The 15890-nt window shown below is 45.4% G+C and overlaps 1 protein-coding gene across 10 annotated transcripts in view; it reads left to right on the top strand.

The window, feature by feature from the left end:
* Positions 1-15890, top strand: part of TBL1XR1 (TBL1X/Y related 1) — a 221366-nt gene that overhangs the window by 38397 nt on the left and 167079 nt on the right. For 4 of the 10 annotated variants that reach the window (XM_075938009.1, XM_075938007.1, XM_075938002.1 and 1 more), the window contains one exon: positions 13482-13559. The exons of the other annotated variants lie outside the window; for them this stretch is intronic. The gene's annotated coding sequence lies outside the window, so the exon portion shown is untranslated. The remainder of the gene's footprint in view (positions 1-13481; positions 13560-15890) is intronic. 10 annotated transcript variants of the gene reach the window in all.

The following is a 15890-nucleotide window of genomic DNA, read 5'->3' as shown; positions in this document are numbered from 1 at the left end:
GCGCTACCCCCCCCCACACACTCCTTGGCCAAGAGTGCCCGCTCTGGCCGGAGGGGTCACTAGTAAGCGCAAGGCAGGTGGAGAGATGACCAAAGGCACCTGGCTCGCAGCGTGGTACCTGGCTGCAGTGACCCGGGGCTGCCCCTTGCCCGGCCCCAGATCACTCTGTGCAGCCTGCCCTGCACAGCCCAGGGAGAGGGGTTTGCCCACCAGGGCCATAGCGCTCCGGTGCCTCAAAGCCCATGGTGCACCCCCCTGCGCGTCGGGCTGTGCTGGCAGGTGCCAGTCAGAGGAGCGCGAATGATCCCCGGGTGCCGGAGTCTGCTTCATGAATGGAAGGCTCCCTCAGGCATTTCCCGCTCCGCGGCCGCTGGGTGCTGGGCACTGGAAGCTGCACCGGGAAGGTGACTGGAGCGGTGTGTGGCCAAGGCTCCTGCCGGGGCTGCCCTGCCGTGACGCCCTCCTGCGCTAACTAGAGGGCGCACTTTTCTCCCTGGTGCCGAGGAAAGGCAGAGAGACAGCCCCGGAATCGTGATGTCATGGCGCTTCAGCCAGTCATGGCGGGGCTGCGAGCATGCCTTGCCCCATGCACCCCGCCTGCCGAGGGTGGCTCTCTGCTGGCCCATCACACGCTCCGCCACGCCGCCCGTTGCCTTGGGCAGCCACAGGGAGGCCCGTGTCTGGCGGTAAGGGCTGTTCAGGAGTTTTCCAGACAGTGTCTCTCAGGGGCGGCATTCCAGCTGCCCCTGGCAATGTGCCGCACCAAGCACGTGCTTGTTTGCTGTTGCCTAGAGCCGGCACTCAGTGGGTGCACATAAGTGCCCCGGTGGGCGCCATGGCGCCCACGGGCACCGCATTGGGGACCACTGGTCTACATGATAGGCGTCGTGTAATTGGGAGTGTATGTCTCTCTCTAGTGTACTGTATATTAAACTGTAGTGAGTTTAAGTTATTGTTTAATGTTTAATGCCAATCTGGTTTTTGGTTTTGTGTCAACCTATCAAGCATAGCATTGAAGTAATAATTTATGACTGCAAACTGGATCTCCAAATGGGACATAATCCCTTGCATGATTCAACAGCGTTCTCCAGCCAGGTGAATAGAGATGTATTAATGGTCTACATAGAGATTGCTGGCTGCAGTGCTGTGCCACAAGTCAGCTATGTGTGAGATACGAATTTAGAGCACTGAATGCCTATAGGGTACAGTAGTCACACGCTGCATTTAACTGTATTCAAGAGTTGCCTACATTACAACCACCATCCTACACTGAGCTCTATGTGGGCAAAGCCCTGATCCCATGCAGAGACCTATTGAAGTGAGAGGGTCTCCAGGTGAAAACAGGCACAGAGCTCTGTGTAGGTTCGAGGTGTTTAAGTATAAGAATGTACTAGTATGATTATCTGTCAGTTGTGATGCAGGAGCCCATATTACAATATTCTTGTTTATTTTGTAGAGCTGCATTGTCCGATTGACACAATGAAGAAAAACAAAATATGAGACCACCTCAAAAGGTGACAGTCAACTTAGGGATGTTAAATATCAGTTAACTGAATAGCTGATTAACCTCATGAATTCTTATTGGTTACTTGACTATTCTGTAGTCTCCAAGGGCAGGGCCCACAGCCAATGTGCTCCGGCCACACTCCCAAGGAGTCCCTTGCCACTCCCTGCTTCTGCATCTGTATCAGAGGCAGTAGCACGGGGTGCTAGGCAAGAGCTGGTCTGTGAGGGAAGCCAGTTTAAAAACCAGCTCCCCGTCATCCTGCACTGCTGCCTCTGATACAGACAGTAGGGAGGGATAGCTCAGTGGTTTGAGCATTGGCCTGCTAAACCCAGGGTTGTGAGTTCAATCCTTGAGGAGGCTATTTAGGGATCTGGGGCAAATCTGTTAGGGATGGTACTTGGTCCTGCTGTGAGGGCAGGGCACTGGACTGGATGATCTCTCAAGGTCTCTTCCAGTTCTATGAGATGGTATATCTCCATATTATAATTATATTAAGTGCATGGTGGCAGCAGCCCCTGCCCAAAGGGGGTGGTCTGAACTCCTGGACCCAGCACAAGCCAGAACTGAGCTGGGCTGCCTACCCACCCAGCTCCTAATATACTTTAAATGCAGAACTGCATCGCAAGCCAGGACTGAGCCAGGCTGTGGGCTAGTGGCTAGCCTACTACAAATGTACTGATTTGGGGGGAGGGGAGTGGAAATGCATGTAGTGTATAGCATTAACTTTTAAGCTTTTACTTATCGGTTAATCGATTATTACTATTACAGGCCTTAGTCAACTGTGCTAGCATACGTTTTAGGCTGCAGTGGGGGGTGAGACCTTCAGAATGAGATTTCCTTTCCTCTCTCTTTTTTTCAGTAGGATAAAAAATAAGTGATCAAAATTATGAGAGATCAGCTATTTCCTTATAGCATGGTGATGTTACATACAGTTTTCAGCAGTTCTGATCTTTCTCAGTAGAGTAAGCCCTTTTGTAACCTCTCACTCACTCCAGAAAATTAACAAAGGTTTACCACACGAAATGATTGGGACAGAAAAGTAGATAAAATATGGTATTCTTATAAACAAACTAGGGACATGTGGTCTAGATAGAATTGTTTGAAAGGGGAGTGTGCACAACTGGTTAAAAGATGACCCAGATTAGTTATTAATAGTTTCCTGTCAAACTAGGATGGTGTATCTAGCAGGGCCCTACATGTGTCAGTTCTGGACCCAGTACTACTATGTATTTTCATTAATGATTTGGATAATGGAATGGAAAGTGTGCATATCAAATTTACAAAGGACACCAAGCTCAGAGGTGTTGCAAGCACTTTGACCTCTAGTTCTTATGTTATGGGATCAAATAAATAACTTTTCCGTATTCATTTTCTCCATATCTGTCATGCTTTTATAGATTTCTGTCATATCCTCCCTTAGTCTCCTCTTTCTAAGATGAAAAGCCCCAGTCTTTTTAATCTCTCTTCATATGGCACCCGTTCCAAACTCCTAATCATTTTTGTTGCCCTTTCCTAAACTTTTTCCAGTGAAAAGATTTTTTTTTTATTTTTTTTTAAGATGAGGTGATCACATCTGTGTGCAGTATTCGAGATGTGGGTGTACCATAGATTTATATAAAGGCTTAAAGTGTCTTATGCTCTGTCCCTTTTTAAATGATTCCTAACATTCTGTTTGCTTTTTAGACTGCCGCTACACATTGAGTAGATGTTTACAGTAGGGATGTGGAGGACTAGTCGACTAATCAACTCTCTGATAAGCAAATGCTTATCGGATAGTCAACATGATAGGCAACTAGTCGCTTCCCTTCCCCCTTGCTGCCTCTGTCAGATAGAGGCAGCGTGGGGGTGGGGAGAGACAGAAAGGAGTACTTCAAAGTGGCAGTGCCACTTGATGCCTTGGTCCAGACCCTGGGCTCCAAGCAGCACTGCCACTTTGAAATGCCGTGTGCAGCCAGCTGGGGTGTCCCCAGCCTGTACACAGCATTTCAAAGTGGCAGTGCTCCATTGAGCCCGGGATCAGCTGTGGACTCCTCTGCTGATTCCGGGCTTTGTCCGGCACTGCAGTTTCGAAACGCCATAGAGAGCCCGGCATCAGACTCCTTGTAGTGTTTCAAAGCAACAGCACTGCATGGAGCCTGGAGTCAGCGATGGAGTCCCCAGCTGATCCTGAGCTCCAAGCAGTGCTTTCGCCTTTGATTTCAAAGGTGGAGGCGCCCTATCAACTGATCGACTAATCAGTGCAAAATGCATCGACTATTTGATTAATCAATTAGTTGATAATTAATATCCTTAGTTTTCACAGAACTATCAACAATGACTCCAAGAGCTCTCTCTTCCGTGGTCATAGCTAATTTAGTCCCCATCATTTTGTTTGTGTAGTTGGATTATTTTTTTCAACGTGCATTAGTTTGCATTTATCAACATTAAAATTCATTTGCCATTTTGTTGCCCAGACACCTAGTTTTGTGAGATCCTTTTAAAGTGCTTCACAGTCCGCTTTGTTCTTAATTATCTTGAGCAATTTAATATCCTCTATAAATTTTGTCCCCTCACTGATTTCCCTTTCTCCAGATCATTTATAAATAGGCTAAATAGGACTGGTCTCAGTACGGATCCATGAGGGACACCACCTCTCTCCAGTGCTTTTCTTTTTGTGACGGTACACCCTGGGACAGTGTACTGACACCTATTTTCCCTGCATAACTTAAATGAATTGCATTCCCCTTGGGTGTACCGACATCTCTTTTCCTGAGGTGGCTGGGCTCCTGACAGAAGTCCTCTCGGGACATTCAGCTCTTAAAAGGGGCCGCGATGGCATTTTGGCCCCTGGCATGGCTTTTTTTTTTCTTCCCCAACAACTTTCCCCCTGGAGTACTGGCACCTTTTTTCCTACCAAAAAACCACTGCCTCTCTCCGTTCTTGTTAACAAAACAAAAATTATCAGAGGGTGTTCACAATTGCTCCCTCCTGCAATGGATTATGTCCACATTGGGAGATCACCATCAACAGTGTGAGCAATACACTATGGGTATTGTGCAGTGTGCACTGCAGCCTATCCTCCTCCCCCTGCATCTTCTGCCAGCTGCTGCATTCCTAGTGCAGGGAAGAACAGGAACATCCCAATGATTTGCTCTGTGTTTGATCCCCAAGTGGAGTATCACACTTGGCTATCAGATCCATCCGAGAATTTCAAAAGGGAAGAGGTGCATGCATGCAGGGCAGTGTTTCTTCAAGTGGGACATAAGTCCGCTTGGGGAAAGATACTAGTGGGCCCACACCGCTTTGTTTACCTAAAGGATCCGTATCCATGAAACCTCCCACTACCTCCAAGCAATGTAAGTTACAGTGACTTAAAGCAGTGTCTACACTGTACTAGAGATGTGAGTTAACCCTTAATGGGTGATGCTTACTGGGTAACGATTAATAGATACCCAGAAGCAGCCTGTGGCTTGCTCCAGGTGGAAGGCTGCTCCAGTGCAGGCTGGGAGCCATCCGCCCCCTCCCCCACCTTGGCTGCAGCTTCTGCTCTGCATGAGGCTGCTGGCTCCCAGCCTGCAAGCCCATGTGGGCTGGGAGCTGGCAGCTCAATGTAGGGGAGGAAGCAGCTATTATTCTAATGGAGTATGCTTTGATCAGCAAGGTATGCCTCAGGTATATGTAGAAATATCTGTTTGAAAGCATTAATTCTTGAAGTCCTGGCGTATGATTTATATTAAGAGATTCAGTTTTACTAGTGGGAAGAAATTTATATTAACCATAAGTATAGTTTAAAAGAAGAGAACAAAATATGCTGGTGGTACCTGTAAACTGAACATGTGTGCTACCAGAATGTCTTGTATTCAAAAATATTTAAAATAGATTTTTCAATTCTGAAAAATATTCCCCACAGATGACAATTTTAGTGGTACATCACAATTTGAGCCTAAATTCTGACAATTCCTATTAATATCTTGGGCTGCAAGAACTTCTGAGTGGTTTCTAGTGGTGCCATTGAAATGTTACAGTTTATATTTGCAAACATGCTTGCATTAACAGTTTTCCCCCTCTTTATTTTTTCAGAGGCTTACAGTTCAACATCAAGTATATTTTTGTGCCATGTTTGAAAACTCAGCTCATTTTTGAGTTCTCTGTGTGAGGGATGGTAGAGTGTAGTCGACTACATGATTAACCGACAAGCCTGGACCTATCGGTTAATCCTACGTGCATTCCCCTCTTACTGCCTCTGATACAGAGGCAGCAAGGCAGAGAGGGGGAAGCAGGAGCCGGTGCCCCGTGAGCACCATATCCTGTGGAGTTGCTTCTGTCAGAGGCAGGGGATGGAGGGAGTGAAGGGCAGGGGGATCCCAGCACAGCCCCTCTCTGCAGGGAGCTTGAACCCCCACAGAAAGAGGCTGCTGCCACCCCGCACTGCTACTTCTGATAGAGAGGCAGCAGCATAGGGTGGCGGGGGGCTCTCCGTGAGTGGGGCTGAGAGTGCACTGGCTGGCAGCCCTGCCCACAGGGACTATCAAATAATCGTGCAACTGCAAAGTTTTATGTGGTTACGTGATTATTCAATTAGTTGATATTCAGTTAGTTGATATCTAAGATTCCTACTCTGTATGTAGGAAAAGGCAAGTGGAGAAGGAATGGTTTGTATGCTCCCAATAATTTTTTTTCATGCTGCCAGTATACGTTTTTGCTACTTTCCATATAACTAAAAGACCTATTTTAAAACTTTAGACCTATATTTTCTTTGTGACCATATACCTTGGACAGACTTTCAGAAGTTAGCTTGGAAACTAGTTAGGTGTTCACAAACAGACTGTTGCACATGCCCAGTTTGTAATGTTTCCAGTAAATTTATAATAATACTTTGAGTTCCAGGTATGTGTGTATATATGTGTATTTGTGTATAACATTTGAGAAAAGAGAGAGGGAGATTTTTGAATGTTGAAATAAATGCATTTGTGTTTTTCTGTGTGCCATTGTGTATTTACAAAATCAGTTAAACACAACCAGCAATGTTTACCTGAATTTTCATAAAGTTTCACATACCTCACCAGAAAACACAAAGGTATTAATTGCAACAGCGCTCTCAATACAGTTTCGTGATTATGGAAATTAAATGCACAAAATTCAAGGAATTCGTATGGCTACCAACAAAAATTCCCACTGCTGTAATAACTTGGCTCCGTGATGTATGCACAATATTTGGTATTACTGCATATACTGTAAAATATGTCATAATATATATGCAATTAGGCCAAGTATAGATGCTTGGGAGCTATCGCTTTCAATTCTTAGATTTGTCTGCATGGATTGTAGCTGAAGATTCTATGCATATAGTGGATTTTCACAACTCAGATATATTGAACACCAGTATCCACTATACTTGCACAAACCAGTGTCCTAGAAATATGTTACACACAGACAACTACATTAAGAGAATTTTAATGTTGCAAAGTTAGAAAATGCCAGAATTAATGTGGGCTGTGCCAAACACTAGTAGATTTACACAGGGATGGCAAAAGACACAAATGCAAATATGCCTGCTATAATAAATTCCTGTTCTAAAGCATGGGGGAAAAGAAAAGGTTATATGAATTTTTTAATAGGTACAAAACAACATATTTTCCCCAGCCTTGTTCTCAGAAATAGTTGAACTATTTTGGCTGAAATTTAAAAAAAAAAAAAAATAGAGCCTGAGGCAGACACTCAGCTTGGAAGATTTAGCCCAAACAATTGAAGTTTTGCAAAGTTATAAGCAACTGAAAGCCGAGCCTTAAAAGAAGTGTTGAGCAGCACTAATGATTGGTGGTGCTACTTTCCTTATCTATAACATGTGGTCACAGGCTCTGTTGTCATTGTGTTCCTTCTGACCACCATAGGCAGCAAGCCAGAACTTTGTGTGCTCTGTCAGCTTTCTCCCCTCCCCCCCCCCTTTTTTTTTCATTTTGGAAAACTAAGACCATAAGAACAGCCAGAATAGGTCAGACCAAGGGTCCATCTAGCTCAGCATCCTGTCTTTTAATGGTAACCAGTGCCTAAGTGCTTCAGAGAGAATGAACAAAACAGGAAATCACTGAGTGAGCCCCATCCCCATTGTGCACGCGGAGCTTCTGGCATTAAGAGATTAGGGACACCCAGAGTATGGGGTTGCATCCCTGATCATTAGCTAATACCCAATGGTCCCTCATGAACTTATCTGTTTTGTTTTTTAACCTTGGTATAGTTTTGGCCATTTAGTGCTTATGTGTGTATATGTAAATTTACTGTTGCTTTCTTCAAGCAAAGCAAGTAGGCAAAGTTTGGGGCCTTGGGGATCAGTGTTCTAGTTGGAAGTAGAGATGTTAAATATCGGTTAATTGAATAGTCGATTAACCTCATGAATTCTTATAGTCTCTGGGCAGCCCCTGTCCAGCAGGGAAAGGGTCTGAGCTTCTGGACTCAGCACAAGCTGGAACTGAGCTGGGCTGCCTGCTTGCCTGGTCCTAATACGCTTTAAATGCAGAGCCGCAGCGGGGGTAGGTCCAGGACCCAGTGCAAGCCGGGACTGAGCTGGTCTGCTGGCCAGCCTGCTAAAAAATTTACTGGCAAGGGGTGGCGGAAGGAAATGCGTGTAGTCTATAGCATTAAACCTGTAAGTTTTTGCTTATCGGTTAATCGATTATTCTATTACATCTCCAGTTGGAAGTAGAAATTGATGGAGTCTCGTGATTTTTTTTTTTTTAAATTCAGTCTTCTTTATTTACAAGGGCTGTGCAAGTCCTGTGTCTCTGAATGCAGAAGGAACCAAGAACACACACTTACAGAACTCAAGCTGCTTCAGCCAGACCTAAAAGCTTTCTAACTTTTTTCAAATCAACTGTGCTTAAAAGTTCCCACTTGGCTTTGTTAACTCTCTCTTTCTTTCGGATTTTGTCCATCTTCGGTTGGTGCGTGATCTTTTTTCTCTGATATATAGACACATGGCTATCCAAAACAGTACTCAGCCAAAAGTTCCTGGGCCAGGTTCTCAGTAGTGATGTAAAATACCTTTTTAAACAAGAGGAGTGGGGTGGCTGGAGTGGGCAGGGTGCTCTCTGGGCCCCTGGCAGGCCTGGAGCAACCTGCTGTAGGTGGTAGGCTGCTCCCTGGTTACTGGTTAACTGTTACCCAGTAGACATCACCCATTAAGAGTGGTGCTTACTTGTTACCTGTTAACATCCTTAGTTATCAGACACCTTTTTGTTTTAGTTGGGGGCTTGTGTTTACAGATGTTAACTAACGGCAGATTCATAGCCATCAATCTCAATGTGGTTCTAGCTCCTGTAATAATAAAGTTTTACCCAACTCATACCCACAAAAATCAGATCTACTTCCAAAATCATCCCCTGCCATTGGGTTTGAAGTCAAGAATCAAGCAGTTCGACTCTCCCTTTAATTACAGGCTGCCCCCGACTTGCAATTGGTTTCTGGGATAGTGTCGCAAGTCAGGGGCGTCATAACTCGAAGCCACATTTATGATAGGTGCCGTGTGCCATCGTAAATGTGGGCTGAGGATATAAGTCGGGAGTTTTCGGCCTCTTCTGCACTTAAAAAAATGACGGTAAGTGGGAAGGGGAGGGGAAGAGAGTTGCACTTCGGGCCGTCGTAAGTGAGGGTTTTCCTGTATGGCAGTTATACCCTGTGGGCTCGTCTACATTGGCCCCTTTTCCGGAAGGGGCATGGTAATTTTTGAAATCGCAATAGGGAAATGCACGGGGGATTTAAATATCCCCCGCGGCATTTAAATAAAAATGTCCGCCGCTTTTTTCTGGCTTTTAGAAAAGCCGGAAAAGAGCGTCTACACTGGCCCCGATCCTCCGGAAAAAAAGCCCTTTTCCAGAAGATCTTATTCCTACTTATTCCTTTGATCCCTCTGCCTCTCCCGTTCCCCGCGTCCCATTCCCTGTGCCTCCACTGCACCCGTCTACCCCCGATCCCTGCATCCCTCTGGCTCTGTGCCTCATGTTCCCTGCGCCACCTCTGTACTCTCCCACTGTTCCCTGCACCCCTCTGGCTCTGTGCTGTCCCTGCACCCTGCTCTCCCTGTGGATTGGGAGTGAAGGGTGCTTGCCCATAGGGAGGGGCTGGACAGGGCAGGGAAAAAGCTGCTGTGACCCAGCAGCAAGTGAAAGGGGGAGTTCACTTGAAGCGCCTTTGCCTTCATGGGGAAAAAAATGAAAATGGTATTTGTTGTTTTTAGGGCTAAAATGCCTGGACAAAAAGAAAACAAACAAAAAAACCCATTGCAAAATGCAAACGTGTAAAAGACAACCACAAGGGGGGGGGGCAAAAATGTTTTGCTTGGGGCAGCAAAAGACCTAGAGCTGGCTCCTGGGTAGGGGAAGGGGCTGGGCTGGGCTGTGGGGAGGGAAGGGGAAAAATATGGGAAGGGGCTTGTGCTGAGGGGAGGAGGTCAGGAGAAGAATAAGAAGAAGAAAGGGGAAGGCACCAAGGGACAGGGGTGCAGGAGAGGCAAATGCCAGGGGGCCAAGTGCAGACAATGAGGAAAAGGGCAGGAGGGGAGGTGTCAGTGGGAGGGGGGACAGGGTGATGCTGCGAGAGGAGAGGGTAAGGGCACTGGGGTCTAGAGGGGGAGGGGGAAGTGCTGGGAGAAGGCTTGAAAGAAGGGGTGGGCATGAGGGAGGTGGGGATGGAGCAAGGCATCTGTTAGGGCACAGGGGCATGAGGGGAACGGAGGCAGAGGGTGGTGAGGGAGTGGGTATCAGAGAAAAAGAGAGCAAAGGGGGCAGGGGCAGTGAGGGAAGGGGAAGGCACCAGGAGGGTGCAGGTGCCAAGGGATTCTGGGGGTGAAGCAGAAGGGCAGACACCTGCAGGGGAGGGACCAGCACCAGAGGAGAGAGGCAGGGCAGGTTTGTAGAGGGAGGTTTTATGAGAGGGGATGAGGACGGGTAGCTCACATGATCAGAGTGGGACTACTGGAGGAGTGGGCACAGGGCAGAGAGAAGGGCTGGTGGAGGGAGGCAGGTCTCAGGAAGGCTGAGGGCAGTGAGAAAGGCAGGAGTCAGGACAGCAGAGGTGGGTGAGGGGTTGGGGGGCAGCAGGCTCCAGGGGAGCTGATGGAGCAAGGGGAGGAGACATGGCAGCAGAGAGAAAAGGTAGAGGTTTATAAGATATTTATTAATAACCTGGGTGATATTTATTAATAACTTATTAGTAATTGCTGTTCTTATTAGGAATTTATGCCATTAAAAAACACTTTTTGTGGGGGTGGGTGGCGAGTCCCTTTTTTGTCTGGCGAGTAGGGTATTCCATAATTTGTTGACTCCTGACTATACAGATTTAATGTGTGAAACCAGGATTTATAAAATTGGGGTCCTGACCCCAAAGGTAGTTGCTGGAGTGTTGAAAGTTTATTGGGGGGGGGGGGCTATGGTATTGCCACCCTTCTGCGTTGCTTTCAGAGTTGGGGGCTGGGGGGCAGCAGCTGCTGTTTTATGCAGCAATGCAGAAGTAAAGGTGGCAGTACCATACTGTGTCATCCTTCTGTGCTGCTGTTGGCAGTCGCTCTGCCTTCAGAGCTGGGCTTCTGGTCAGCAGCTGCCACACTCCATCTGCCCAGATCTGAAGGTAACACCATTGCAGAAGTAAGGATTGCAGTACTGCATTTTACCCCTACAATAACCTTACAACCATCCTCTGCAATTTCTTTTGGATCAGGATCATCACAATTCCAGCACAGTGAAATTTCAGGTTTAAATAGCTGAAATCATAAAATTTAAAAAAATCCTATAACTGAAATTGACTGAAAAGGACTGTGAATTTGGTAGGGTCCTAAATATAGGGGCCCAGGCATCCTATTATGGGAGTATGGAGAATCATAAAGTATCCCTGTCTAGTTGATGGGAGACCTGCAGGAAGATGAGGTTTATTTAAATGTTAAATAAGTAATAAAGCATACAAGTCTATGGTAGTGCTTGTTAATGCACATGTCCATGTACATCGTGAGCCACTGGCAAAAGCAGCAGGAGGGGTCTTGAGAAGAGAGTGGAAGCAAATTATACAAATATGGATGAGGACAGATGTGGGAACAGCATTAAGTAGAATGGGAAAAATTGAAATAGCTGTGAAAAGTCCTTTATTATGACTTTGAAGCTGTTGATTATTGGAATGGGGCATGTTGATATAGATTTTTCATTATTATTATGAGATTTACCAGTATAGGAGGAGGTTCCAAAGTGTCTAATACTGCTACTTAAATGTAGTATCACATTTAAGACATCTAACATTCTATGTCATGTATCATGTAAGTGTAGCAAAATATCCACCAGTTGAAATACTGGCATTCTCATTAGAAGCTTAAAGAAAAGGTGCTCTTCTGCCGCTATGGGATTAAGTGGCAAAGTCATTCTGGAAGCTCATTTTATAATTGGCTAATAAGTCACACGTTGTATTATGGCTTACTGCATCCAGGGTAATACTGCCATCTTAGTACAACTAAGGATGTGAATGACTAGTCAACTATCCAATAAGCAAATGCTTCTCGGATAGTCGACAGACTAGTCGACTTGCCAATCCCCCTGGCTGCCCCATCAGAAAGAGACAGCGGGCTTGGCAGGGATGAAGTGGAGAGGGTGCTTCAAAGCAGCAATGCCATGTGGAACTTGGGGTCAGTGGAGATTCCCCTGCTAACCGCAGGCTCCATGAGGTGCTGCTGCTTTGAAACACTGTGGGGAGCACAGGTCCAGTAGGGGACTGCTTGAGTCTCCCATTGGCCCCATGCTCCCTGCAGCGCTTTTGCCTTTGAAGTGTAGCGATGGCCCTGGGGCTGTTGCTATACTTCAAAGGCGGAAGCCCCCTTATTGACTAATCGAATATCTGATGCAAATTGCATTGACTATTCGATTAGCCAGTTAACTTAAATTTAACATCCCTAAGTAGAATATAAACCCTCTTGGCTAGTTTATAAGAAGTTTGTAAAAATACAACACTGTTTTGAAATCTACTTTTTGTAGTAAGCTCGTTTCTGAATTAGACAAAAGGACTTGTTTTGTGCAGTCAATAAGGATGTAGTGAATAGCTATCACTCTACTGAACCCTGTCTCTTTAGATGAAGTGATGAAAACTACACTATTATTGGAATGAAAAAACAAAATAATTGAACTGGCGTATTGCCACATGATCAGTGTCTACCCCTTTGAAAATTAACATCTCAGCTTTGCTTCAGCCATTTGTTTTCTATAAATGACTGTTTCTTTTTCCTTTTCACATGTGCAGCAGCAGGAGCTGCTTATTCTGTGACAACATTGTGTTCCATTGACACTAAATTTGAAATTTCCATGTGCTACTTCCCCTCCTTAAACAATTAGATACATTTCTCCTCTGTACCAAATTCTCAAAAATGTATTTGACAGCTCTGGAGGCTGAAGTCCTCTGGTCAACTGCATACCTGGTATAGTATGGTTAGAGGGGCAAATTCCATCATAGTTTGTCTTAAATGCAAGAAAGGATAGTCCAATATTTAACATGCTAGGCTCCTGTTTGGCAGACTTGCATTAGATTCTAACCTTTACTGCAGACATCCTATAAAAATTTTGGACAAGTTCAGATCCAAATTTTTAAATATATTTACATATTTCTCCACTTAACATAAGTCAGTTAGGTGTTACAATGCCTAAATACCTTTAAACCAGGCTTTAGTCTTTCTGTCTCTCAGTTCCCCATCTATGAAATGGGGGGAGGGGTAATGTACTTCCTTTCCTCACAAGGGTGTTGAGGATAAATAAAGGTAAATGAAAGATTGTGAAGTGTTCAGATTCTAAATAATAGGCACCATATAAGTTCATGAAATAAAATAAAATTGATAGAAATATAGACTTGATAGAAATATAGACAGACATGTTGGCTTGAAGAAACCACCTGTAGTTGAAAACCAGTGGCTGGCTTAAATACATAATTTCTGCTGAGTAGTATAATTTACTGTGTTTATTTTGTGGTTTTTTTGCAGATGGTGTGAAAGAAATGTGTAGTTCTTTGTCTTGGGCAAACATACTGTTTTTTTTCACCTGTAGACTTACTACATAATGTGAGTTGATTATATTTCAATTAAAACTTCTTGGGTGTTTTCTTTAGACCTACTGAAACCATCATGATTTCCTGTTTTCATGTGGTTTGTCAGATCAAATAAATACACAGAAAGTAGGGAGTTTTTTTTAGCATGGCCTCTAGTATGCATAAATAGAACTGTATAAAATCAAATATAAAATTATTTTAACAGTAAAATGTTAGTGTTTTGGTAAATAACTTAATTTTATTTTAATTAAAACTGTGGCAGTATCACTATACGATTTCTGTCACCTCCCCCCCTCCTTCCCAATAAAATGCACATCTGTGTATATGTTGCTTGTGGTGGTGTAGTAGCTATGATGGCTCCATGATATTAGGGAGACCAGGTGGGTGAGGTAGGCCTAGTCTACAGTATATGGGAAGGCTGAAGTAAGAAATGCAACTTCGCTAAGTAAACTATGTATCTGGGGTCGATTTATTTTACATTGTGTTTCTGCGCTGTCTGCACTTTTTACTCCTCACTTCTCATGAGAAGCGGGAGTACTGGCGCAGATGGGAGCACCCTTAGAGTTTGATCTAGTGGGTCTATTCTGCTGAACCCTGGAAGATGGACTGCAGTAGCATCTACCTTCCATATAGTGTATATGTGCCCCTGGTGTGTGCTTTTTTGGGGGAGGGAGGTGAAAGAGACAAGTTTTTGAGCGACACAGATCTCTTATTCATGTCTGAGCTCTGTGTGGCTCAAAAACTTGTCTTTCACCAACAAAAGCTAGTTCAATAAAAAGACATTCCCTCACCCACCTTGTCTCTGTGTGTATGTTTTATACATGTACACATGCATAATTTGTGTATGAAGTGTTTTTATAAATGTATGGCCTAAATTGTCAAAAGAGGCATGATTTTTTTTTTTTTAGATGCTCCAATTTTTTGGGTGGCAAACCTGAGATCTGTTGTATAAGCTCATGATTTTCAAAAACTGCTGAGCCAGAGTCACCTAGTTCCTTTAAGGTGTGTTAAAATTGGGTACAAAAAAATCTGCTAGTCACTTCTTAAAACTTAGGTTTAGCTGCCAATCAGTAAACCTTGTCACAAAATTACCTACTAAAATAGCTATCAAAGTGCCTTTAACTTTTTTATTTATTGGTACTGTTGTTTTTAAACACAGGCTTGAGTTACTTGACATCTGCTCTAATGAGTAGGAAAAAAATCTGCCAATAATATTTATTTAAGTATACCTGGAGCTAAGTTGCCTCTAAGTCGCATGGCTATGCAGCTTCCATTTAAAACCTGCGCAGGAGCTTGAGGCAGCAGCCGGGAGAAATCCCTCTGGCAGCAGCTCCAGGGTTTGGGGTCTAGCGAGGGGTGTGCCCCTCCTCATTGGCCTCAGCAGGGAGCTGTCATGGCTGGGCCCTGCTAGCGTAGACATCAAGCAGTCACAGGCAGTATAGAGGGGGGCCCCTCCTCATTGTTCCCAGCGCAGAGCTGTTGGGGAAGTTCTGTGCTGAGGCTAGCAGGAAGCAGCTAGCGCTGAAGGTGTGGCTCCTAGGTAAGGGTTCACTGGGCTCCGTGCGCTGCCTCCGCCCTGTGAGTGAGAGCAGCACGAACCACAGAGCCTTGTGCCCCACCCCAAGGATACTTGCTGATCACTTCTGGGGAACAGCTTGGTGCCCCAGCACAGGCAGGTACGGTGTTGGACTGAGCCATACTTGCGCGGCCCCGCCCTGATTGGCATGGTATGGGGCGCTGTACCCCCGGGCAAGTGGCACATGCGCGGCTGCGCCCCTGAACGTGCAGCTCAAGTGCGGCCCCACCCCCGGGCGCGCAGCACCCCTTACCACTTCAGTCAGGTGCCCCCCATAGGTTGGCACCCCGGGCAGCTGCCCGGCTAGCCCCCCCCGTAATCCGGCCCTGGGCAGGCACCAGGCATCCTGCCTTAGTGCTGTTGCCCAGGAAGCCCCAACTCCCTGCTCCACCCTGAACCCCCCCCACCCAACCTGGAGCCATGTTCTGCAACCCAACTATCTCATCCCCAGGCTCATCCCAAATCCTACACTCCCTCCTGCATCTAAACCCATAACCCTAAGCTCCTCCCAAAAATCTCAAGCTCCCCTCCTTCAACTCAGCCAGAGCTTTACAGTAGAAATAATTTTTTAAGCAGTTTTAGGTGAGACCATTACGGGTCTATATGTACAAAATTAGGGATGTAAAATTTTGATTATCTGGCTAATCGAATAGTTGGTGCAGTTTGCATTGACTAGTTGATAAGGGCACTTCCGCCTTTGAAATGTAGTAATAGGCCCGGGGCTGTTGCTAAACTTTAAAGGTGAAAGTGCTGTGAGAAGCACGTGGC

This window comes from Pelodiscus sinensis, chromosome 10 (assembly GCF_049634645.1).
Source record: "Pelodiscus sinensis isolate JC-2024 chromosome 10, ASM4963464v1, whole genome shotgun sequence".
Lineage (NCBI taxonomy): Eukaryota > Metazoa > Chordata > Testudines > Trionychidae > Pelodiscus > Pelodiscus sinensis.
The sequence above is the reverse complement of the archived record's forward strand: the minus strand, read 5'-3'. Positions and strand labels throughout refer to the sequence as shown.